The sequence below is a fragment of the Haliotis rubra genome, unplaced genomic scaffold (assembly GCF_003918875.1).
Source record: "Haliotis rubra isolate DU_JTF1 unplaced genomic scaffold, ASM391887v1 Scf2137, whole genome shotgun sequence".
Classification (NCBI taxonomy): Eukaryota; Metazoa; Mollusca; class Gastropoda; order Lepetellida; family Haliotidae; genus Haliotis; species Haliotis rubra.
The window spans coordinates 1-25,396 of NW_025766156.1; the positions used below are offsets into that span (position 1 = coordinate 1).

General features: G+C 39.0%; 2 long non-coding RNA genes across 2 annotated transcripts; both read right to left on the bottom strand.

The window, feature by feature from the left end:
- Positions 1-7,049: 7,049 nt before the first annotated feature.
- On the bottom strand, positions 7,050-22,198 carry LOC124276826. Its single transcript, XR_006898669.1, has 3 exons — positions 22,164-22,198; positions 19,671-19,686; positions 7,050-7,240 (listed from the first exon to the last, which is right to left on the bottom strand). It is a non-coding gene; the product is annotated as an uncharacterized LOC124276826 (long non-coding RNA).
- On the bottom strand, positions 9,397-19,552 carry LOC124276827. Its single transcript, XR_006898670.1, has 3 exons — positions 19,503-19,552; positions 18,018-18,051; positions 9,397-9,580 (listed from the first exon to the last, which is right to left on the bottom strand). It is a non-coding gene; the product is annotated as an uncharacterized LOC124276827 (long non-coding RNA).
- Positions 22,199-25,396: the final 3,198 nt, after the last annotated feature.

The window sequence follows — 25,396 nt, forward strand, 5'->3', positions numbered from 1 at the left end:
GATGTCTGGTCTGATTACCAAATCAGCCTTGGAGACTCCACCATTGAAAATGGAGCCATATTCCACCCCAGTGCAAAGCAATGATAGGAACAAGAAAAAATTGTACGTTTAATAATTCACTGTTTATTAAATCAAATAGTCTTTTGACAAGCTTATTTGCATAACTTTGCAAAAACTGTAATTTTGGCATTTACACTTCCTCTGAACGAGAGCTAGACTAACATTTGTCAGGTAAAATTGCAGACTATGTTGTTCTGTGATAAGGTGTTTCACTCTGAGAGTGGGTGGGTTCAAATCACACATGGATTGACTCACTTCCACCAGCAAAAGCAAAAGTACTAGCTATATATAGTATCTGTAATTTTACTGGGACAGTGAATTCCCAAACGTAAACATCCCTTTAGAAATCATCTGAATGTTTTTAAGTTAATCTTATTCTTGAAATGTGTGCCATCTCTTCCTTTGTCCTTTGCTTTGTTGTATTTTCGCTTTTGTTCATCATTCCTGTTTTCAGATGATTACCAAGAGCATTCACGCTTGGAAATCTGTAGAAATGCCTGAATGGTCTTCTTTCTGAAATATAACAAAAGTTTTCAAAATCATGTTAGAACATCAAGGTACAATTCTAAAGTGAGTATCACCAGCTTCTAGTCCCATGTCTTTACCAAACTCCCCAACTTTAAGGTTTTATTAGAACAAGTAAAACAAGTAAAGATTATCTAATTTGTTATCATTATGAGGACATGTGGCCTAAATATATAGTAACGAACAGAAAAAAATGCGACAAAAAACTTTTTATTCTGTAGACTCCGATCGTACTCATCAAAAATGAAATACATTGTTTCTAGCTGCCAGTAGCTTGCCTCATTGTTACGGAATTATCTCCTGGGTTCAGGGATGGCTTGATACCGTGACCTCGTTGCTTAGCAGACGATACCGAAGCTTTGCCATGACGTTACAAAAACAACAGAAATCGACTCTTGGCATATTATGAAGCAGGTATTACATTCGTAAGTAGCCCTTGAAACCTGATCGGGAATCGCATCGGGCCTCTGTTTACCGAAATTTGACGCAGGGTTTACTTTTTCTAGCGTAAAGATCTGCCATATGCACAACGTCTGCTTTCTTACACCCAATGCTTCCTGCTTCTATCTGGCTACTTAGTGTAAGTGACAACGACTATTTGTAAGTTGATTCTCAAAATACATGGAGGAATTCAGAGATGCAATTTTGTCACAACTCGAATATGAAATATACGTGATGTAATTGGCTTCATATGACCTGCCTTTAGCGGTAAAACTTGATTTTGTAAACCTATCCAATATGGCGGAAAGCTCACTTCGGCGTTCACAGGAATTGCGTCATAGATGCGTCTTCACAGCAATCGAAATGTTAGTTTTTATTCCGAGGTTTAGAAGTAGTGAAGATGCCATTCTTTGACAGACGACCGAGAGTAACGCTTGCGTGTTTATGTCGCGGAATTGCGGGAAATATTTTGGGGAATCTCTAATTTAATGAAAATATTTACATTGGCACGTTAATAGACGATGATACGTGTGTTTGATACAACGTTTCTTTAACGTTGCCATTAACTAATGACACATTAAGGATTTAAATGTAATATTAGGTTTTAGGGCTGCAACGAATAAATACACTATGTGGTGGTATCATGATACGTGTCATGAATATTGGGTAACAAATACGAATAATTATTCACGAATACAATATTGTAATTAAGTGATTGATGCACAATACGGAATGCCTATGTTGACAGCTTCGATTTCGTCACAACAATAACCAGTGATCTCTACGACACTCAAATTTGGTATGTAATAGTTATAGTCGACAGTACCATGCGCGCTGCCTTGGCAAACTTACATAACTTGCACTACTGCAATGCTAGTACATGTTCCATTCTTGCACATCTCACTTTGAAAAGGACATAAGGGTTCAAGTAAAACATGCTCCCTTAAAAAAAATCATAAATATTCGCTAATATTCGCCCTTGTGACCACTAATGACGAATTGAATTCATGAAGGGGTTACGGTTCGATAAGAAACGTATCAATATGCGAGTGAATCATTACAGCCTTATTAGGGTTTAAGATTGACATTAGTTAATGAAAGAATGATAATAACTGATCCTGGTCTGCCTAATTCTGGCATACAGCTATATATACAGTCTTGTCTACTTTATGCTGGTATACAACTTAGACATACCTGTCAACTCTCACGCTTTATTGACAAATGTCACGTGCATCTCATGCCTCCAAATAATAATCACACGCATATCTGGTAGCCAAATATAATTTCAAATTAATATGCATTTTCGCTCTCGCTTTTGGCGTAAAAATTGAAAGAACGCTTCTGAATGAACGAAGAACTAAAAACGATGTTTATGCCAATGGTTCGGCTTTTATTATTATTTATTAGCATGCATCTTTAGTGTCAAAATAATGCCACCAGTAGGCTCCAAATGCCCTGAAAAATCACTTTCAACTTCATTTTTCGGGGTGGGGGCTTCTCGCTTCCAGAGACTCTCCACCAGTGCATCGCCTTCAACATCACCTCGCTGACCCTCGCTTATTCTGGGCAACTATATATACAGTCTGGTCTCCAGAATGTTGATATACACCTATATATACAGTCTGGTTTCCCTAATGCAGGTATACAACTGTATATACTTCTCTGGTCTCTTAATGCTGGTATGAAACTATATATAATGTATGGTCTCTAGTGCTGCTGGTATATACAAATGTATATACCCATCTTGTCTCCATGATGCTGGTTTACAACTATATATACTGGATTGGTCTCTCTAATGTAACGTGATACAACTGTATATACAGTCTGGTCTCCATAATGCTGGTATACAACTATATAGATAGTCTCGGGTCTCCCTAATGCTGGTATACAACTATATATACTGCCTCCTCCATGATGCTGGCATGGAACTATGTATATACCGTCTGGTCTCTCTAATGCTGGTATACAACTTTATTACCCACGGTCAACGTGATGGGAGTTGCATACTAATCTCGTGACGTCACACGGTGTCGATCGCTGACCTGTGTCGAACGACTTGACCCTGAGATTCTAACGATTTGATTGATAACCGATGACTCCTCAGTTAGGTCATGTTGTGACGGAACTACTTTTCATTCATAACAAACACGTGAATTCATTCATCTCTACAACTAAATGCATTGTGGGAATAAACATCGCTAACGCTGCCGTCGCTGTTTTATTGTGAGTCGAACTGAGACATTATACCCGGGCTTTAAAAACGTGAAACGCAATGTTTTCAACCAGTGATGTTAGCTCTAATGAAGCAACTGCAAAACCAAGAAACGGGTGCTACGGAGTAGTTTACTGTAGGAGGCTGTACGAGGCTAAGACAACTGACATGCATCGCGGATCGCCGGTTATTGAAGGCAGTGACGCCATTACAGTGACGCCATGCAAATATTGTACTACAGTACAAAACTCTTCCGTTAATCCTCTTTATGAAACCGGGTTTCGGGTTTGAAACCAAAATATTAACAAAACTACGCTATTTTATTTTGTCAATTTAATGCATGTAAGACGGGTAATAATAAATAATATTGACTGGTTCATATGGTGATAAGATGCACGCTGCGATCTTCCTTTATAGTTATTCGACTCGCCGGCTCGGTCAGATACCATAGGAAGGACACTCTTTCGTGATAAGTAATCTCGTGATGTAATGAGACCTCGTGGTAGCATTCCTCTATGCATATACCGTCTGGTCTCTAATGGCAGGTATTAAGCAAAATGGCCATACCGTGTATATTCCTAATGCTGATATACAACTATATATACTTGGTCTGGTCTCCATAATGCTGGTATACAACTGTATGTACTGGTCTGGTCTCCCTTATGCTGGTGGTATACAACTGCATATACTGTCTGGTCTCCCCCTAATGCTGTTATCCAACTGCATATACAGTCTGGTCTCACTAATGAAGATATACAACGATATATATACAGCCTCCTCTCCATGATGCTGGCATGGAACAATGTATACTGTCTGGTCTCTAATGCTGGTATACAAACAATATTTATAGTCTGGGTTTCCTAATGCAGGAATACCACTGTATATACAGTCTGGTCTCTCTAACGCTGGATTACAACTATATATACTCGTCTGGTCTCTCTAATGCATGTATACAACTGTATATACAGTTTGGTATCTCTAATGCTGGTATACAACTGTATATACTGTCTGATCTCTGTAATGCAGTTATACAACTGTATATATAGTCTCGTCTCCATAATGCTGGTTTACAACTATACATACTCGGTCTCTAATGCAGGTATACAACAGTATACACAGTCTGGTATCTCAGTCTGGTATCTCTAATGCTGGTATACAACTGTATATACTTTCGTCTGATCTCTGTAATGCAGTTATACAACTGTATATATAGTCTCGTCTCCATAATGCTGGTATACAACTATATATACATTCTGGTCTCCTAATGCTGGTATACAACTATCTATACAGTCTGGTCACTCTAATGCTGGTTTACAACTATATATACTGACTGGTGTCTGTAATGCTGGTATACAACTGTATATACAGTCTGGTCTCTCTTATGCTGGTATACAACTATATATACAGTCTTGTCTCTAATGCTGGTATACAACTGCATATACTGTCTGGTCTCTATTGCAGGTATACAACTGTATATTCTGTCTGGTCTCCCTTTATGCTGGTATACAACTGCATATACTGTCTGGTCTCCCTAATGCTGTTATACAACTGTATATACTGTCTGGTCTCCATAATGCCGGTATTCAACTATACTGAGTCAAAAAGAAACTTCACAAAATGTAATTTTTAAAATAATGAATAATTTTTCTCTGATGATACATCTATGTATCCGAAATGGGATCCCTATCTTCGACACTAGAAAAAACGATAGCAAAACCCACTCAAACCCATCCATTCGTCGTGCAAAATGACGTTAGTGCCAAATCAGGTTTTGCACGTGCAGTCAATCACGTGATCTTCGCATCGAAGTTTTCTTCATATGCACGTGTTTGCATTGGCCTCAAGAATTGAAAAACACTTTTAAACCACAGTTCTAACGGTACTTCGAAATGCCACGATTGTCAAATGTGCAACGGAACGTGCCGCTGGCATGTTGCAAGCGGGAAGATCAGTTATTGACGTTGCAAGAGCAATGGGATGCAGCCGTCGTACTGTGTATGATTTGGTAAGGTCGTCTACAAGAAACTGGCACCACTTCTGATCGCCCAAGGTCGGGTCGTCCACGCAGTGACGTCACGAGCAGAAGACCGTCAATCGTCCTACGTCACCTACGTGACAGATTTCTGCCGGCTACACGAACCAGGGCTGAGATGTTTAGAGGTCAACTGTCCTCACAGACCATTCGAAATCGGTTACGGGCTGCCAATCTCCATTCTCGACGACCATATCGTAATAATATTGACGCGCGTTTCATCAACGTCAACGCCCGCTGTGGGCCCAACGTCACCTCCGATGGACCCAGAGAGACTGGAATCGAGTCGTTCTTTAGCGATGAATACAGGTTTACCCTCAGATTCGCGGACGGCAGGCATAGAGCCTGAGACGACGTCGTGAACGGTATGCCAAATGTTGTGTACAGGAAGTCGACAGATTCTGGGGGCGGAAGTTGCATGGTGTGGGTGCTTTCTGTGGGAACAACCGTTCCCGACTTCTGGTCATCCGTGGAAACCTCACAGCTGCTGCTTACCGCGACCAGGTGCTCACCTCTGAACTCGTTCCTTTCATGGCGGCTCATGGCCCAGGTCTACAGTTCCAGCATGATAATGCTCGGCCGCATACCGCGATGTTGACACGAAATTTCCTTCAAAACGCTGGAATCAACGTCATGGACTCGGGCCATCGAGGTCCCCTGACCTTAATCCAATAGAGCACGTTTGGGATGCACTTGGGAGAAGGCTTCGTGGTCTTAGGAACCAACCTCAGAATTTGCAGGAACTTGGCGCTGCCTTGCAAGAGCAATGGCGCAGAATCCCCAACCACGTGTTCACAAGCATCAGGCAGTCGATGAGGAGACGGTGTTTGGCAGTGGTGGAATGCGCAGGGCGGCCATACACGATATTGAACTGAGAAATTTTGCATTTTTATTCTTGTGACTTGACATTCTGTATACCCATGTTTTGGAACGGCGATGTAGCCTAATGGAACTGATTATGGCACTGTCAGTGTATCGAGTACATCACACAGATCTCAGCAATGAAATAATAACAATTTAACCATCTTACCATCTCTTTGTTCTTTATAGTGCCCTGAAGAAAGAATGTGAAGTTTCTTTTTTGACTCAGTATATATAGATAGTCTGGTCTCCCTAATGCTGGTATACAACTATATATACTGCTTCTGTCCATAATGCTGGCATAGAACTATGTATACCGTCTGGTCTCTTAATGCTGGTATACAACTGTATATAGAGTCTGGTCTCTAATGCAGGTATACAACTGTATATACAGTCTGGTCTCTAATGCTGGTATACAACTATATATACCGGTCTGGTCTCCCTAATGCTGTAGTATACAACTATATATACGGTCTGGTATCCCTGTAATGCTGGTATACAACTGTATATACAGTCTGGTTTCCCTAATGCAGGTATAACAACTGTATATACTGTCTGGTCTCCATAATGCTGGCATACAACTATGTATACTGTCTGGTCTCCCTAATGCTGTATATACAACTGTATATACTGTCTGGTCTCCCTAATGGTGGTATACAACTGTATATACTGTCTGGTCTCTCTAATGCTGGTATACAACTATATACCGTCTGGTCTCCCTAATGCTAATATACAACTATATATACGGTCTGGTCTCCGTAATGCTGGTATACAACTGTATATACAGTCTGGTTTCCTAATGCTGGTATTCAACTGTATATACTGTCTGGTCTCCTTTATGCTGGTATACAACTGCATATACTGTCTGGTCTCCCTAATGGTGGTATACAACTGCATATACTGTCTAAGTCTCCCTAATGCTGGTATACAACTGCATATACTGACTTGGTCTCCCTAATGCTGGTATACAACTATATATACTGTCTAGTCTCCCTAATTCTGGTATACAACTACCTATACTGTCTGGTCCTTAATGCAGGTATACAACTGTATATACAGTCTGGTCTCCATAATGCTGGTATACAACTGCATATACTGTCTGGTCTCCCCTAATGCTGGTATACAACTGCATATACCGTCTGGTCTCTCTATAATGGTGGTATACAACGGCATATACTGTCTAGTCTCCCTAATGTTGGTATACAACTGCATATACTGACTGGTCTCCCTAATGCTGGTATACAACTATATATACTGCTTCTCTCCATAATGCTGACATAGAACTATGTATACAGTCTGGTCTCTCTAATGCTGGTATACAACTGTATATACAGTCTGGTTTCCCTAATGCAGGTATACAACTGTATATACAGTCTGGTCTCTAATGCTGGTTTACACCTGTATATATACCTAATGCTGGTTTCCACCGAGTCTCCCTAATGCTAATATACAACTATATATACGGTCTGGTCTCCATAATGCTGGTATACAACTATGTATACCGTCTGGTCTCCCCTAAAGCTGGCATACAACTTTATATACTGTCTAGTCTAACTAATGCTGGTATACAACTACCTATACTGTCTGGTCCCTCTAATGCAGGTATACAACTGTATATACAGTCTCGTCTCCCTAATGCAGGTATATAACTTCATATAAAGTCTGATCTCTAACGCTTGTATACATCTGCATATACTGTTTGGTCTCACTAATCCTGGTATACAACTGTAAATACAGTCTGGTCTCCCCTAATGCTGGTATACAACTATATATACTGTCTGGTCTCTCTAATGCTGGTATACAACTATATATACTGTCTGGTCCCTCTAATGCTGGTATACAACTGTATATACAGTATGGTATCTCTAATGCTGGTACACAACTGTATATACAGTCTGGTCTGTCCCTAATGCATAGGTATACAACTGCATATACAGTCTGGCCTCTGTAATGCTGGTTTCAACCTATATATACCGTCCGGGTCTCCCTAATGCTAATATACAATTATATAGACCGTCTGGTCTCCATAATGCTGGTATGCAACTGTATATACAGTCTGGTTTCCTAATGCAGGTATTCAACTGTTTATACTGTCTGGTCTCCCTAATCATGTTATACAACTGCATATACAGTCTGGTCTCCCTAATGGTGGTATACAACTGAATATACTGTCTGGTCACCCTAATGCTAGTATAAAACTATATATACAGTATGGTCTCCCTAATGCTGGTATACAACTATATATACTGTCTAGTCTCCCTAATTCTGGTATACAACTACCTATACTGTCTGATCCCTCTAATGCAGGTGTTATAGTGACTAATTCAGGACAGCCATCGTCCAAATATTTAAAAGTCCAAACCTATGTACTCAAGACATGTGAGACTTTATTGTAATATATAAATGACGCTAAGCTGTATTTTAATCACTACTGTACATCCTTTTCACTACTGCATTGTAAATTGACTTGTCAGCCCATTAATTATTGTATAAGAGTCTGACATTTATAACCTCCATTGGTAATCCCCTTGGCTGTGTCTGCCATCCACATCAACTGGTCAAGGAAGTACTATTGTTTTCTGTCTGTCCATTGATTAGTCGTCACCTGACCATTGTTGTCAAAACTATATATATATACTAGGTATGCTCACATGTAGACAGTGAATGAGGAGAGTGAAGGAGTACAAGTTCGGTAGCTGGACTGTCCGTTCGGACGACCACGAGCAGGATAATGCCGCTCGTTGGAAACGCCTTGGGTTGAGCAGGTACTCCGCTGTTTATGTATGTATTTGTTTGTCATGTAACTAAAGAAGTTTGAACTCAACTATGCCTTCGTCATCATCAACAGCACACTTCATCTAAATTATGGGCTAATTCCCCAGTCGACGCGTATACCACGCGTTGACACAGGTATACAACTGTATATACAGTATGGTATCTTTAATGCTGGTATACAACTGTATATACAGTTACTGGTCCCTAATGCTGGTATACAACTGCATATACAGTCTGGTCTCCCTAATGAAGGTATACAACTATATATACTGCCTCCTTTTCCATAATAATGGCATGGAACAATGTATACTGTCTGGTCTCCGTAATCCTGGTATACAACTATCTATACAATGTTGGTTTGCAGCTATATATTCGGCCTGGTCTCCATAATGCTGGTACAAAACTATACATACAATTTGGTCTCTAAAAAACTATGGATACAGTCTGGTCTCCACAATGCTGGTATACAACTATACAGACAATCTGGTCTCCCTAATACTGGTATACAACTATATATACAGTCTGGTCTCCCTGATGCTGGTATTCAATAATACATACAGTCTGGTCTGCCTAATGCTGGAATACAACCATATATACTGTCGGGTCTCCCTAATGCTGGTATACAACTATATATATAGTCAGGTCTCCCTAGTGCTGGTATAAAACTGTAGATACTGTCTGGTCTACAAATGCTGGTATACAACTATACATACAGTATGGTCTCCCAAATGCTGGTATACAACAATATATACAGTCTGGTCTCCCCTAATGCTGGTGTACAACTATATATACAGGCTGGTCTCTCTCTAATGCTGGTATGCTGCTAAATATACAGTCTGGTCCTTCTAATGCTGGTATACAACTATATATACTGTCTGGTATCTCTAATGCAGGTATACAACGATATATACAGTTAGGTCTCCAAAGTGCTGGTATGCAGCTGTATATACAGTCTCCTCTCCCTAATGCAGATATATAACTGTATATACAGTCTGGTCTCTCTAACGCTGGTATACATCTGCATATACTGTTTGGTCTCCCTAATGTTGGTATACAACTGTATATATACAGTCTGGTCTCACTAATGAAGATATACAACTATATATAGACTGCCTCCTCTCCATAGGCCTTTCCTAAATTAGGTGGCTAAAAATGGCATAAATATCCAAAACGAGGTTGAGTGAGCACGAGAAGGGAATCCGCTGAGAAACATGGCGTCGTCAGCGGTACTCTACAGTCAGAGGGTTTTGTCTCTACTGCCAGACGGTCTTCTTACTCAAGATTTGGTTGATAATTACCTGCAGTCAAGATCCAAGGCATCGGGAAAGAGTCACATGCAAAAGCATACAAGTATTTCCCACGAAATACTTGAGAAACAGACAAAGTAAGTAAACAGCTGCTGGTAAATATATGGCATCAATGTCAATGCATGCATCAGGTTAGGAAACCTACCGAGCGGGGATATCATACCCCGAGACTATTTCATTTATATATTCCTATCTTTTGATCGGAAACAAAATGTAATGAATTTTGGTGTTTAAATCCAAGTGTTGCATATATTGGAAATATCGAATTGTCGCCCGAGTCGGGGATATAAAATCAGGTTAGGTGGGTTTCCTCAACATGTGTACATGATAAAAATAAAATTATACATCTCTCAGAATTACTGTGGGAATTACTGATGTTATATTATCTACCTTCGGTCTTATCCAGTCAGAATATTTTGATGATAATGTCCACATAAATTATATTTAATAAATATTATGTGGTTCTAATATATTAATAAATATTATGGATCTAATATAATTATCATTGTAATTTGTTTCTTTTCTTGGTAGTTACATGAAAAGGTGTGGTCATGCCATGGCAACATGTGTGCAAGCTGGTATGGTAAGTTGTCTAGAATCAGATGTTAATAAATACTGGTGGTCAGACATTGGTACCACATCATTTGATATATGAGGTCAGTAGTTCATTTTAATTTATACTATATGTGTAAGAAATATTTTGCTTATTTTAGAATTATGAATTTGGTCGGTATCGTGATTAGCATGATGTTGTGGTGCTAATTCTTAGTCCACAAAGAAACAAGTACAAGTGTAGATTGTCAGCCTGTGCGCTATGCTTCACAAAGAAATAAAATTATATTCCATATGGAGTAAAATGAAAAAGCTAATGTCTTGAAAGCGTTCATGTTGAGGTTATGCTTATTCATTGACTAATTAAGAACTTTTTTCTTTCGGTTATGCGGCTTTTATTTTGATCATGTGCAGATGTGATTTCATCCACATTAAAGATAGAAGGAGCCAGTTCGTGTTTTGTCAGCCCTAAAATTCTAAGGTATGTACCATTGATATATTGATTGACCTTATTAAAAAGAAATGTGATAGCATGAACAATCTCATACTGACTTTGTTTTGCAAGCATTACGTGCTAACATTTTTCTTTTCTTTGAAATGCTTTTGATGTGAATAATCTGTAATTTTTGAGATAATATGATACAATATAATATAGTTTATTCTTAAGTTGAGCATCACTGGGCAGCTAGCACTCAGTCTACAGCTTAACATGTCTAGAAGTAAAGGTACTATATAAGTTAAATTTAATCTCGAATTTCATCCCTCTGTCTATGTTGACTTCATAACATTTTAATTGTTTTGTGGAGATTCTTTACTTTAATAAACAAAAGGCCTACTTCCTCTGTTTAACGTAGAATGCTATACAGTAACATATATTTTTCAAGGAGTTAGCTTCATCCCAAAAGCATTTATTTCCAATGTGAATTAAAATGCAAAATTTATAATAACTGGATGATATGTACATTTTGTATAAATGTTGTCTTTCATTGTGTTTGTTGCAGGAGACACTGAGTTTTTTATTGGTGTGACTTGTGGTTATGTTGAAGGTGCTGAGTGTGACTATCCCAAAAGGTGAAGGGAAAGGTTGTAGCCATATTGGAGCCCTACTATGTGACACATGGGTCCCTTAAAGAAACTGGGAAACAAGGCGGATCTTCAACAGATCCTGTGAAAACATCTCAGCATACAGACATGGTATAAAACCTAGAGGGGAGAAAATAAGCTGGAATTGGAAGTGTAAGACGTTGTGGCTGTTGGATTACAGCAAAAGGCACAATCCCATGGAAGCACCTAAAGAGGCGGAGGTGGAATCAACATTTAGCCACAACCCTCCTCAGGACTGATATGCCTGATCAGTACTGGGGCTCTATGCATCACTGCGTTAAAAGTTTCTATATCAGCAATGATTATCCCAGCCTTAGAGGCTAAAGTGTGAGTGGGTCTTGTCCCAATGGGTTGAAACTTCTTTATTAAATTTCAGAAGGGTCTGTGCTGGCTGTGCATCAGAAAGTGAATCCCCACTATAACATTTCCATTTTGACAATTTTAAGTATCCACCATTACCAGTATCCAACAAGATTGAAAACAATATGGTTATGCTGCTTCACTGACAAAGGAAAAGCAGTTTGAGGTGGAGTCTTTTGGAAGTGCACTGTTGAGAAAATACATACATTTGAGGGAGAAACCAGGCTGCCAGAGCGACATGAAGTCTTTGTGGTATAACTACAACTTAAGAAGGAATCAGTCTTGGTGCTTCAAAGATGCGCAGTGTACTTACCAGAAGAGACAACTACTTGAAAGACTGGCTGAAGATTCGGAGGAAAAAACAAGACAAACACAGGCCATGGCAAACAGGACTAGCAAATGAACCAGTTGCTATTGATGGGTACATTCAGGTACTTGATGGAGCAAACATTTATCCTGTTGGCATTGTCATAAGGCCCTGGGAATATTGGATGCTTGTCAGCTTACACACCAGATCGGAAGAAGTTATATACGTCATCGCCATTCTGCTATTGGCATTCTTTAGAGTCAAATGTCCATGCCTTCCAGCATCTGTTCTTGAAGTATCATACCTGAAGAGAGTGGGGGATCGTCTTCAACTTAATCATAACCATCCATATTACACCCAAGTGCAGAGCTCAACTTGGAGTCACAGGACTAGAGTGGTGTGATTTCTTTCTTTGGTGTGAAATGACTATCATCTAAGTTTCAATCCTTTTGATGCTGAAGAATGGGAAGCTGGGCTATCAAAGATAAAAGCGAGACCACTTCTTTTTCAATTATTACCTCGTAAAATGAATATAGCATTTGCAGGCCTAGAGGAGTGTATTGGATGAAGGGACCTTGATTGGACTGCTCATACCCATGTCGGGCTTAGGATGCTTGATTCAACAAAGGCAATCACTACTTCCTGATTGATGTTGGCAGGTTTCACTGTATTCTTTTTCTAGTGTTGGAACTTGAACATCTTGAACATTGTTGGAAATTCTTTTTAACCTGAATTTGTGGCTCTTGAAATTCAGTGCAATAAAGACAATAAATATGTCAGAATTACCTTTAATGTGTTTATTGTTTCAAAAACTTACAACCCTGTATGTTTGATGATATACTTGGTATCAAAGATCAAAGATTTCGTACAAGGATATCTTATTCTTTACATTGCAAATATACAATATTTTCGAAGATAATTCTGCAATTAATATTACCCTATACTGGACAAAATTGTTAGGATATGTGTAATTTTGAAATTATGAATAATGATCTATTTATTAATTGACATAACTGATAAAATATCAATCATAAAAATACCAATATCCCTAAATTATTTTGCCCAGTATATATGTCAATTTACATTATTTTGATTTGGTTCTCTTTAAACCCCTAATGATGAGTTTTACAGTTAAATTCTTTCTAAGATGTTAAGTGATCAGACTTAGGTCGATAGCGATTGTTCAGAATGCATCTCTTTATCTCTAATTGGTCAATTTCATAGCATGCATTTGTTCTGCCAGTGAAATTATAATCAAAGATAAGGGCACATTCTGGGCAAAGCTGCCGACATGAGGGATATATCAAAATTATGCAGACATTGAAGGACACTTTGCAAGAGATATTTCCAATGTCATTTATTAATAAGTCTGAATATAACAACGTTGATAGAGTTTCAGATATTGCCTGTAAGAGTACCCCATTCTAGTATTAAGTCTTTCTTGGATTCAACCCACACCAAGAGAGTCAGGGCGTAAGTGTCGGCACTGAATGACTGCCATTGACTGTGGATAAGGTGTTGGGGACACTAAAGTGCTGGCGGTTAGTGCCTGACTCTGAGAATGTGGGTTCGAATCTCAGGAGGGTATCAGATTAGAATCGGGTACTCTTGCAGATAGTGTAATCCCAAATATAACATTATTACATTTGTTGACTATCAAAATGGCATGTATTTTAAGTCTGGAATATCAGGAATGACCAGAGCATGCAATATCTCATTTTGCTATTAATGGTCCCTGAAAATTGGCAAGAATACATGCAACTGACCACAATTGATTCATAGAACCAACCATTGACATTGGTATATCATTGTCAAATATGTGATTTTCCTTCACACGCCTGTTGAAACTGCTCCACATGCACACGTGACTAGCAATTTCATTCAGTTCCACCTGTTCAAGTGTGAATTGTCCATTTATCACTTGTTGATAAAATGCATGCATGTTGAGACCAATGTTCTCTGCAAAATATCTTCCAAGTCGTAAAAACCTTTATCTGCCATGACACTGTCTCCTTCCTCAAGTAAATCTCTAATACCACATAATTTTACAATTTCATTGTCTGACATGCATCCTGTGTATAAGGGTGATAAGAAAGTCATTGCATTCATGTGGGCCACGCCAATCAGAGATTTGAAAGTTGTTCTGTCCTTGTAATTTGAATACGCTTTTGGCTATTCAATACCATTGATGAAGGGACTTGATATGTGATTTCTGTACAGTCCAAGACAACTCGGGTTGAAGAATACTTCGCTTGAAATCTTCAGGCATCAGACAGTCTATTTGTTGCCTTGAAAGCCACAGTGGAATGCTTCCCAAAACAAAGTACAAGTAATTCAGCCATGTTAGAATTTTACGACTCACCGTTTGCACAGTACAGTCAAACCTATCTGATAAATCTTCTTCTAGCAGTCCCAACCTCATACGACACAGAAACATGAATAGTTCATCTATCAATAGCATGTTCCGTTTCCTCCCAGCAAGAGATGTGTTCTCACTAGCCTGCAGATAGTACATACTTTTCATGTTTGATGCTGTTGGCTGGATCCAATTGAAGAAAGCAATTAAAACCTGATATGAGATAAACTCTGTATAAAACCTTATTTTTTGAGTCATCATATGAGAAACGATTGATGCCAAAACGACTAATGTCCAATTTTTCTCTCAACAATTTGTTTTCTGCTTGAAGTTTCTCATTTTCCTCACTACATCTCTTCAACATGTCCTGTAGTTCACTAACTTTGTCACCCCTCAAGTTGTTTTGTGTCATCTGAAGTTTGTGCTAATAATCAGCATCAGATTCCACCTCCATTGATCCCTCTATAGCATTGTCTGCTGTCTCTGGTATGTGTGTCTCCAACTGTTGTCGGTTTATAGCAAGTCCTGATCGTCTCTTTTACTCCTTGGACCAATAAAACTTTGATGGAATGACTCTTGACTTCAACATTCGCTTCACAGGTGTCCATTTATAGTCTGTTGCTTCAAAATGCTTGCTGCAGACTACTGAGGACTTACTACCTGACCTATATGAAAATAAAATGTTGATTAACAATCTGGGATACAATCTGATATGGGAGTTCAAACATCTTTTGAACAAGCAAAATGCATAAAACGACAGAGACATAGATATCTAATGAGACTTTCCTTCTTTTAGATCAAATCATTAACATTTTGCATAATGATTTGAAAAACAGATGTACTACTTATCGACCAAACTTTATCACGAGAAATTGTCTAATATATTTGCCTCACGCCCAAATGGTTACGCATCTCTATCAATCTATTTGGTAGTTGAAGTGGACAGGGTAATCATGGTAATTGTCCTATTTTCGATCACTTTGGTGGATGGCGAATGCAGCAAGATCAGTTACAAATCTTGCAGCCTTGCAGAATTTAGACTATTTACCAAAGTGATGGAATGGTATAGGTAGAACTTTGAATTTTGAAAAACACTCCACGAAAGTGAAAAGTGATCGGAAATGCTGTGAGGGCTTAATCCAGATACACCCACTCCCGCTTTGTCCTGAAAGTGTATTAAATGACCACTGAAACTCTCATGAAAATGAAGTGTGCACCCCCATTTTCTCAAAAAGCTGTATCCACCCCTGTGAAATAGGACGGTTGATACTCCGCAGACCCACTACTCTTCAATAGTATCTCGTAGTTTAGGTTCTTAATATTCTGAGCAAATACAAACGAGTCATGTATAATCTACTCAGTATAGATCTATGTTCAGTGATATTGGAATATTACCATTAAAAAAATAAATTGCTAACAGAATATTATTCAGTAAATTCAATTTCGTTTACGCTGAGTGACATACTGTACCTTGAAAAGGGACCCTCGTCCCGGACGGCAATTTTCAGTGCTTCCTTGTTTTCCTGAAGTGTTTGTCTTTTGGGAAAGTGGTGGAACCATACAGGGGATCTTTCGGATAGCGGGCTGTCAGACTGACATTTGTATACGCTGCAGTGTTGGGCATTTTGCCCCCACCTGTGTCCTGAAACAACAAAACGCCATACACGTCTGTCGCCATTTTGACGTTGCTTGCTCACTTCAGCCTCGTTTTGGATTCATGACCCAATGACCTGCATAAATTTTGAGGAGAGCCTATAATGCTGGCATGGAACCATGTGCATACCGTCTGTCTCTCTAATGCTGGTATACAACCGTATATACAGTCTGGTTTTCCTAATGCAGGTATAGAACTGTATATACAGTCTGGTCTCTCTAACGCTGGATTACAACTATATATACTGTCTGGTCTCTAATGCTGGTTTACAACTGTATATACAGTCTTGTCTCTAATGCTGGTATACAACAGAGATATACAGTCTGGTATCTCTAATGTTGGTATACAACTGTATATACAGTCTGGTCTCTGTAATGTCAAGCTATACAACTGTATATATAGTTTGGTCTCTCTAATGCTGGTATACAACTATATATACAGTCTGGTCACTCTAATGCTGGTATACAACCATATATACATAGAGATTACTAGTCGAGTGTTCAGTCTGATACCATTTATCTATAACGAGTTAGCCGCAGTAAAATGATTAACGAAATAAAGCGAAGTTAAACACGCTTTGAAATAACGGGCTGTCCGGATAAATGGTATCTTTAGCCATGACACGAGTACAGTAATCTGCTTCTTACACACCATAAACCGCACCATTCCATGGTCGAATGTATGATTTAATTTTCTCATGCTTTTCAATCGTAGTTGCGCAATAATACACAACACAACGTTTATGAATGAGTGACGTCACTTGGCTTCCTAATCACTACTCATCCCCATGGTGACCCTCCACAAAAAGGTTTCTACACCCTTGCATCATCAAGGCAATGGTGATAATGATAACTAGATAAGATCACTGAAAATTAATTAAACCCTCTAAAACGATGATGTTACCATGCAAATGTGGATGATTTTAATTCTTGCAAGCGTAAAATATTTGAGCCGTGTGACGTCATCGTTATCGCTTTGGTGGTTGTCGCCATCATCGGAAGATTGTTTTGGATATCTCTGCACATTTGGTATCTGTACTTGTGTACCAGCTCAATGTTCTACCATCGACCGGAGCCAAAGGTTTCGAGTGTATGTAATTAGGTGCACCCAGTGTGCTTTGAATGTGACATTGCTGAGGTTACGCTCACTGTCAATGGGGACTACTCTTCTTCGCCACATCCTTCTCGTTTCTCCTGAGCCAGAAACTGCCACTTGGAATGTGATGGAGTTTACAGAGTTTTCAGTATGAAATGTGAGTTGATTACATCCTGTAAGTTATCAAGACATAAACTTTTCATTATCAGCGCGTCAGGAGGAATATCTTTGAGCAATGACTTATGTGTAGATCAACCGCTCCTGTACATGTTCACAGAAAGGACGACTGGTTTGGCTTCTTATGCTGTCTGGGTCTCCCATAGCGGATTTACAACTACATATACTATCTAGTCTCTAATGCTGGTTTACAACTAACCTGTCTAGTCTTCCTAATATTGGTTTACAACTATCTATACAATAGTCTCCGTAATGTGCTGGATTATGCATATGCTGTCTGGTCTCAATATTGGCTTACAACTATATATACCGATCTGGGTCTCCTAATAATTAGTTTTACAACTATGAATATACTGTCCTGGTCTCCTAATATTGAAGCACAACTATATATATACCGTCTGGTCTCCCAAATAGTGGTTTTAGCTTCTTGTATACTGTCTGGTCTCCTAAAAAGTAGTTTACAACTGTATATACTGTCTGGTCTCCATAATGCTGGTTACAACTGTATATACTCTAGTCTCCTAATGCTGGTTGCCAACTATATATACTGTCTGGTCTCCTAATCATGGTTTAGCTACATTACTGTCTGGTCTCCTAGTACCAGTTTACAACTATATGCTCTCTGGTCTCCTAGTGCTGGTTTACAACTGCATATACTGTCTGATGCTCCCTAATGTGAACTTTAACTTCATATATACTGTCTGGTCTCTCCTATTCTGGTTTACAATATATATACTGTCTGGTCTCTAATGCTGGTTCTTAACTATGTATACTATCTGAATATCCCTAATCATGGTTCCACAACTTCTGTATACTGTCTGGTCTCCTAATGCTGGTTTACAATATATATACTGTCTAGTCTCCTAATGCTGGTTTTACAACTGCATATACTGTCTAGTCTCCTAATCATGGTTTACAACTACATATACTGTCTGAGTCTCCCTAATTAACGGTTTTTTACAACTATATATACTGTCTGGTCTCCCTAATGCTGGTTTACAATATATACTGTCTAGTCTTTAATATTGGTTTACTGACTATCTGCTGTGTCTGGTCTCCGTGTTGGATTACAGCTGTATGTACAATGCGGATGTCATAATGTTGGTTTACAGCTGCATGCAATCTGAGATGCTCCTAATTGGTTTCAGCTGAATATATATGCAGTTCCTGTATTTTGACACAGCTATGTAATACGTCTGGTCTCCCAAATGGTGGTTTTACAACATGTATGCTGTCTGGTCTCTAATATTTGGTTTGCAAGCTGTATATGCTGTCTGGGTCTCCTAATGCTGGTTTGCAACTGTTGTATGCAATGCGTTATCTAATGCTTTGGTTTGCTGGCTGTATGTAGGTCTGAGATGCTCTAATGGTGGTTTTAGCTATATTATGCTGGCTGGTCTCCTAATGCTGGTTTACAAACTGTATGTACTGTCTGGTCTTCCTAATGACGGTTTACAGCTGTATATATGCGGGTCTCCTAATAATTGGACAGCTGTATGTACTGTCTGGTCTATCCCTAATGGTTTACAACCATAAGTAATGTCTGGTCTCCTATTAACAGTTTACAACTGTATATGCTGTCTGGTCTTCAAATGGTTGGTTTACTTAATAGCATGTATCTGGTCTCATTAATGTTGGTTTGTATATACTGTCACGAGATGCTCTAATATTGGTTTACAGCTACATATACTGTCTGGTCTCCTTGGTGGTTTACAACTGTATATACTGTCTGGATGCTCTATTAACTTTGGTTTTATTATAGTAAATGCGAGGTCTCCTAATGCTGGTTTACAACTGTATGTAAATGCTGGTCTTCCTAATATTGGTTTACAACTGTATATATAGATTATACTAATAGTGGTTTACGGCTGTATGCTGTCTGAGATTAACCATAATGCTGGTTTACCAACCACCAAGTAATGTCTGAATGCTCCTAATGCTGGTTTACAACTGTATGCTTCTGTCTGGTCTTCCAAATGGTGGTTTATAGCTGTATATAATGCAGTCTCATTAATATTGGTTTACAGCTGTATGCGTCTGAAGGAATTATACAATGACACAGCTACATATGCTGTCTGAATTATACAATGGTGGTTTGCAATGTACTGTCTGAGATGCTCTAGTAACGGTTTACAACTATAAATGCATCTGGTGCTCCTAATGCTGGTTTACAACCGTGTATACTGTCTGGTGCTTCCAAATGGTGGTTTATAGCTGTATATACTCTTTCTGCTCTCCCTTATGCTAGTTTCAACTATATTTACTGTGTGAATCACCACCTAATGCTGGTGTACAACTATATACTGTGTGGTCTCCTAATATTGGTTTACAACTGTATATATATATGTCTAGTCTCAATATTATTTACAACTTCTAACATATACCTCTGGTCTCCTAATGCTGGTTTACAACCAACATATACTGTATCCTGGTCTCCTAATATTAGTTTTAACTGTATATATACTGTCTGGTCTCCTAATATTGGTTCACAACTATATATACTGTCTGAATTCTCCTAATGGTGGTTTTACAACTGTATGTCTGTGTAGTGCTCCTTAATATTGGTTTACAACTGCCGTTTGAATATAAATAGTTTACCTTCTTATATACTGTCTGATCTCTAATACTAGTTTACAACTGTATATACTGTCTGGTCTCCCTAATGCTGGTTTACAACTATAAATATGTCTGAGTCTCCCTAATGCTGGTTTTGCAACTGTATATACTGTCTGGTCTCCCTAATATTGGTTTACAACTGTATATACTGTCTGAGATGCTCCCTAATAGTGGACTTTACAACTGTATATACTGTCTAGTCTCCCTAATGCTGGATTTACAACCATAAATATGTCTAGTGCTCCCTAATGCTGGTTTACAACTGTATATACTGTCTGAATTCTTCCAAATGGTGGTTTATAATAACTGTATATACTGTCTGGTCTCGATATTGGTTTACAGCTGGCCATGTACTGTCTGGTCTCTAATGATGGTTTATTCATATGCTGTCTGGTCTCCTAATGGTGGTTTACAACCTGGCTGTCTGGTCTCCCTGATGCTGGTTTACCAGCTATAAATGTCTGGTCTCCTAATGCTGACCGTGTAATAACGTCTCGGATGTTACCAGATGGTTGGTTTATGGCTTTAACGTATGCTGTCTGCTCCTTATTAACGGTTTGCAATATGTTGCGTGGTCTGCCTAATGATGGCACGGATGCAGTATGTAATAACGGATATACTGTGTTGGTTTATGACTGGCGTATGCTGGTCTCCTGATGTTGGTTTGTTGGCGTAATAACGATGCGGTCTCCTAATTAACGGTTTGAGCTGTGTAACGACGCAGTTATACCTGTGTTGGTTTACCACTGACTGTATGTCGGTGTCTAATGATGGTTTTACGACTGTAATATGTGCTGTCGCCAGTTAATACAATGATGGCTGTGTATGCTGTTATTGGTGTCGCCAATATTGGTTTGGCTGGCCGTATGCGTTTGGTCATCTGGAAATGGTGGTTTATGACTGTACGTATGCTGTCTGATCTCCCTATTGCTGGTTTGTGTAACGTCTGGTCTGTTAACGGTTTGACTATGTAATGTAATGCAGGGTCTCCTGAAATTAACGGTTTGGCTTCATGTATGCTGTCGCGAGTTAACCATTGGTTTGACTGTCGCTGCTGTCGCGAGATTAATGTTGGTTTACCGGCTGCGTCGCGAGTTAGCCACAGTAACGGTTTTAATGTTGTAATGCCGATGCGGATTATTAACGGTTTTGGCTGGCCGTAATACCGTCTGGATGTATCCTGATGCTGGTTTGGCAATATGCCGTCACGGTGCTCACAATGGTGGTTTCAGCTATGCTGTCTGATTCTTATAGAATGGGTTTTTGACTGTAATGGCAACGTGGATATACAATAATTGGTTTGGCCGCGATGCGGTCTCCTGGTAACGGTTTTGCAGCCTTAAGTAGCAATGCGGATATACTGGTAACGGTTTTCTGGCTGTGTATTACTTTGTCGGATTATGTAGTAACGGACGTAGTTGGTAAATGGACTGTCTGGTCTTCCTATTAACGGATTATTGCCATATGTCTCGGATTCTTCCACAATGTTGGTTTATTATCTGTACTGTCTGAGATTAACCATTGCTGGTTTTATTGGCCTGCTGTCTGATTAATACTATTGGTTTTGGCTATATATGCTGTCACCAGTTACCTAATGGTGGTTTCAGCCTGTATATGCTGTCTGGTCATCTAATGGTGGTTTCAGCTGTGTATATATGCTGGCCGGTGTTCCCTGTCGTGGTTTTGGCTAATCTGTCTTTACTGTCTGGTCTCCGTAATGCTGGATTACAACTGTCTATACTGTCTGGTCTCCCTAATGAGCTTAAGTTCTGCAACTGCATATACTGTCTGGTCTCCTATTAACGGTTTCTAACTGTATACTATCTGGTCTCCCTAATGCTGGTTTTAACTGGCATCGCCTGTCCTGGTCATCAGTAATGCTGGTTTACAACTTCATATGCCGTCTGGTCTCCTAATAATTGGTTTACAACTATATATACTGAATGCCCTCTAATGAAGTTTACAACTATATATACTGTCTGGTCTCCTAAATAAAGTGGTTTTACAACTGTATATACTGTCCTGGTCTCCCCTAAAGGCTGGTTTACAACTATATATACCGTCTGGTCTCCCTAATAGTGGTTTACAACTATATACTGTCTAATCTGGTCTTCCCTAAGACTGGTTTTTACAACTACATTTACTGTCTGTCTAACTTAATGATAGGTTTACAATATATATGCTGTCTGAGATGTCCCTATTGGTGGTTTACAACTGTATATGCATCTCGTCTCCACTAATATTGGTTTTACAATAACTATATATAATCTGATGCTCCCTAATAGTGGTTTACAAGCTTCTTAACTTTGTCTGGTCTCCCTAATAGTGGTTTATTGTATATGCTGTCTGGTCTCCACAATATGCTGGTTTACAACTGTATATGCAATCTGGTCTCCTAATATTGGTTCTGACTGTATATGCAATCTGAGTCTCTAATATTTTGTTCATACTATATATACTGTCTGGTCTCCTAATGGTGGTTCAATACTATCATGCTGTCTGGTCTCCATAATAATAGTTTAACTGTATATGCCTGTTTGATTCTCCCAAATGAGTGGTTTACAACTAATATACTGTCTGAATTCTCCCTAATACTGGTTTATATATGCTGTCTGAGATTATCCCTAGCAGCTGGTTTCGGCTTCCATATGCTATCACAGTTAATACAATGCTTGGTTTACAATGTATATGCTGTCCTGGATATTTCTAATGATGGTTTATTACTCTGTATACGTCGGGGATTATCGGCATTAACGGATTACAGCTGCGTATGTCGCGGTGCTCCTGATATTTGAAACACAACTATATGCAGGTCTGATCTATCCACAATGGTGGTTTACAACTGGATATACTGTCTGATGCTATCCCTAATATTGGCTTGAGCTGACTGTATATATACGTCTGGTCTCCCAAATGGTGGTTCAACTGTGTATGCTGTCTGGTCTCCCTAAGGTGGTTTGTATATGCATATGCAGTCTATAAAACAGTAATGCTGGTTTACAACAATATATGCTTTGTCTGGTCTCTAATGCTGGTTTACAATATATATGCTGTCTGAGTCTCTCCTAAATGGCGGTTTTACAACTTCATATATATCTGAATGGTCTCCCTAATGCTGGTTTTGCAACTATATGTACTGTCTACAGATTCTCCTAATTAACGGTTTACAGCTGCATGTACTGTCTAGTCTCCCTAATCGTGGTTTATGACTACGTATGCTGTCTGCAGTCTCCTAATGCTGGTTTACAACTGTATACTGTTCTGGTCTCTCCCTAATGCTGGTTTACAACTATATGCTGTCTGAGTCTCTCCCTAATCATGGTTTACAACTACATATGCTGTCTGGTCTGCAGTAACGTAGTTTTCGGCTATAACCCTCTATCTGAGAGTCTCCCCTAATACTTTGGTTAACAACGGCATTTATATGTCTGAATTCTTAATGTCATGAGGTCATACAACGACATACTGTCAGTTATACAAGTAACGGTTTTCAGCTATATAGCAATGCGAGATTATATACCAGTAACGGTTTACAACTATATACTATGCTGTCTGGTCTTCCTGTGTAGGTTTTACTGACTGTCTGTACTGTCGCGGTCTCCGTGATAACGGATTACAACTGTATGTAATGCGGTGCTCCAATATTGGTTTTACAGCTGCGTATATGCTCTTGTCGCGGTACAATGTTGGTTTGTGCAGATAACGATGCAATCTGGTCTCACAATGTTGACTGACTGGCTATATATGCAGCAGGTCTGAGATTATACAGGTAATTCGGTTTGGCTGTAATGTCAATTATGCAATGACGGTTTGCAACTGTATGCTGTCACGGTCTTCCTATTAACGGTTTGACTGGCGTAACTATCTGGATATCCTAATGCTGGTTTACTGACTATATCAATAGATCTGGTCTCTAATGAGTGGTTTACAACTATATATGCTGTCCTGGTCTCCTGAAAGCTAGCGGTTTCCTGGCTGTATTATGGTCGCTCCTAATGATTATTTACAACTGTATGGCTCTGTCTGGTCTCAATAATTGGTTTACAACTGTATATACTGTCTGGGTCTCCTAATGCTGGTTTACAACCATAGCCAATAATGTCTGGTCTCTAATGCTGGTTTAACTGTATATACTGTCTGGTCTTCCAAATGGTGGTTTATAACTGTATATATCTGGTCTCATCTCATTAATATTGGTTTTACAACTGTCTTGCCTGTCTAGTCTCCCTAATATTGGTTTACAACTTCATATACTATCTGGTCTCCTAATAGTGGTTTACAACTTCTTATATACTGTCTGAGTCTCTCCCTAATGCTGGTTTACAACTATCATGCTATGTATTCTCCTAATGCTGGTTTACAACCGTATATACTATCTAGTCTTCAAATGGTGATTTATAACTGTATATACTGTCTGCTCTCACTTATGCTTTGGTTTACAACTATATTATTTTACTGTGTGGTCTACCTAATGCTGGTGTACAACTATATATACTGTGTGGTCTCCTAATATTGGTTTTACAACTTCTTATGTCTGTCTGGTCTCCCTAATATTCAGTTTAACTGTATATATCCTGAATCTCCCTAATGCTGGTTTACAACTGTATACTATCTGAATCTCTAATATTAGTTCTACAACTACTTCTGTCTGAATCTCCCTAATATTGGTTTACAACTTCATATATACTGTCTGGGTCTCCCTAATAGTAGTTTACAACTTCTTATATATACTGTGGTCTCTCCTTAATATTGGATTACAACTGTATATACCGTTTGAGATTCTCCCAAATAGTGGTTGCAACTCATATATACTGTCTGTGAGTCTCCCTAATACTGGTTTACAACGCCTTATACTGTCTGGTCTCCCTAATGCTGGATTTCACAACTATATATACTGTCTTCTGTCTCGGTAATGCTGGTTTAACTATGTATACTGTCTGAATTCTCCCTAATGCTGGTTTA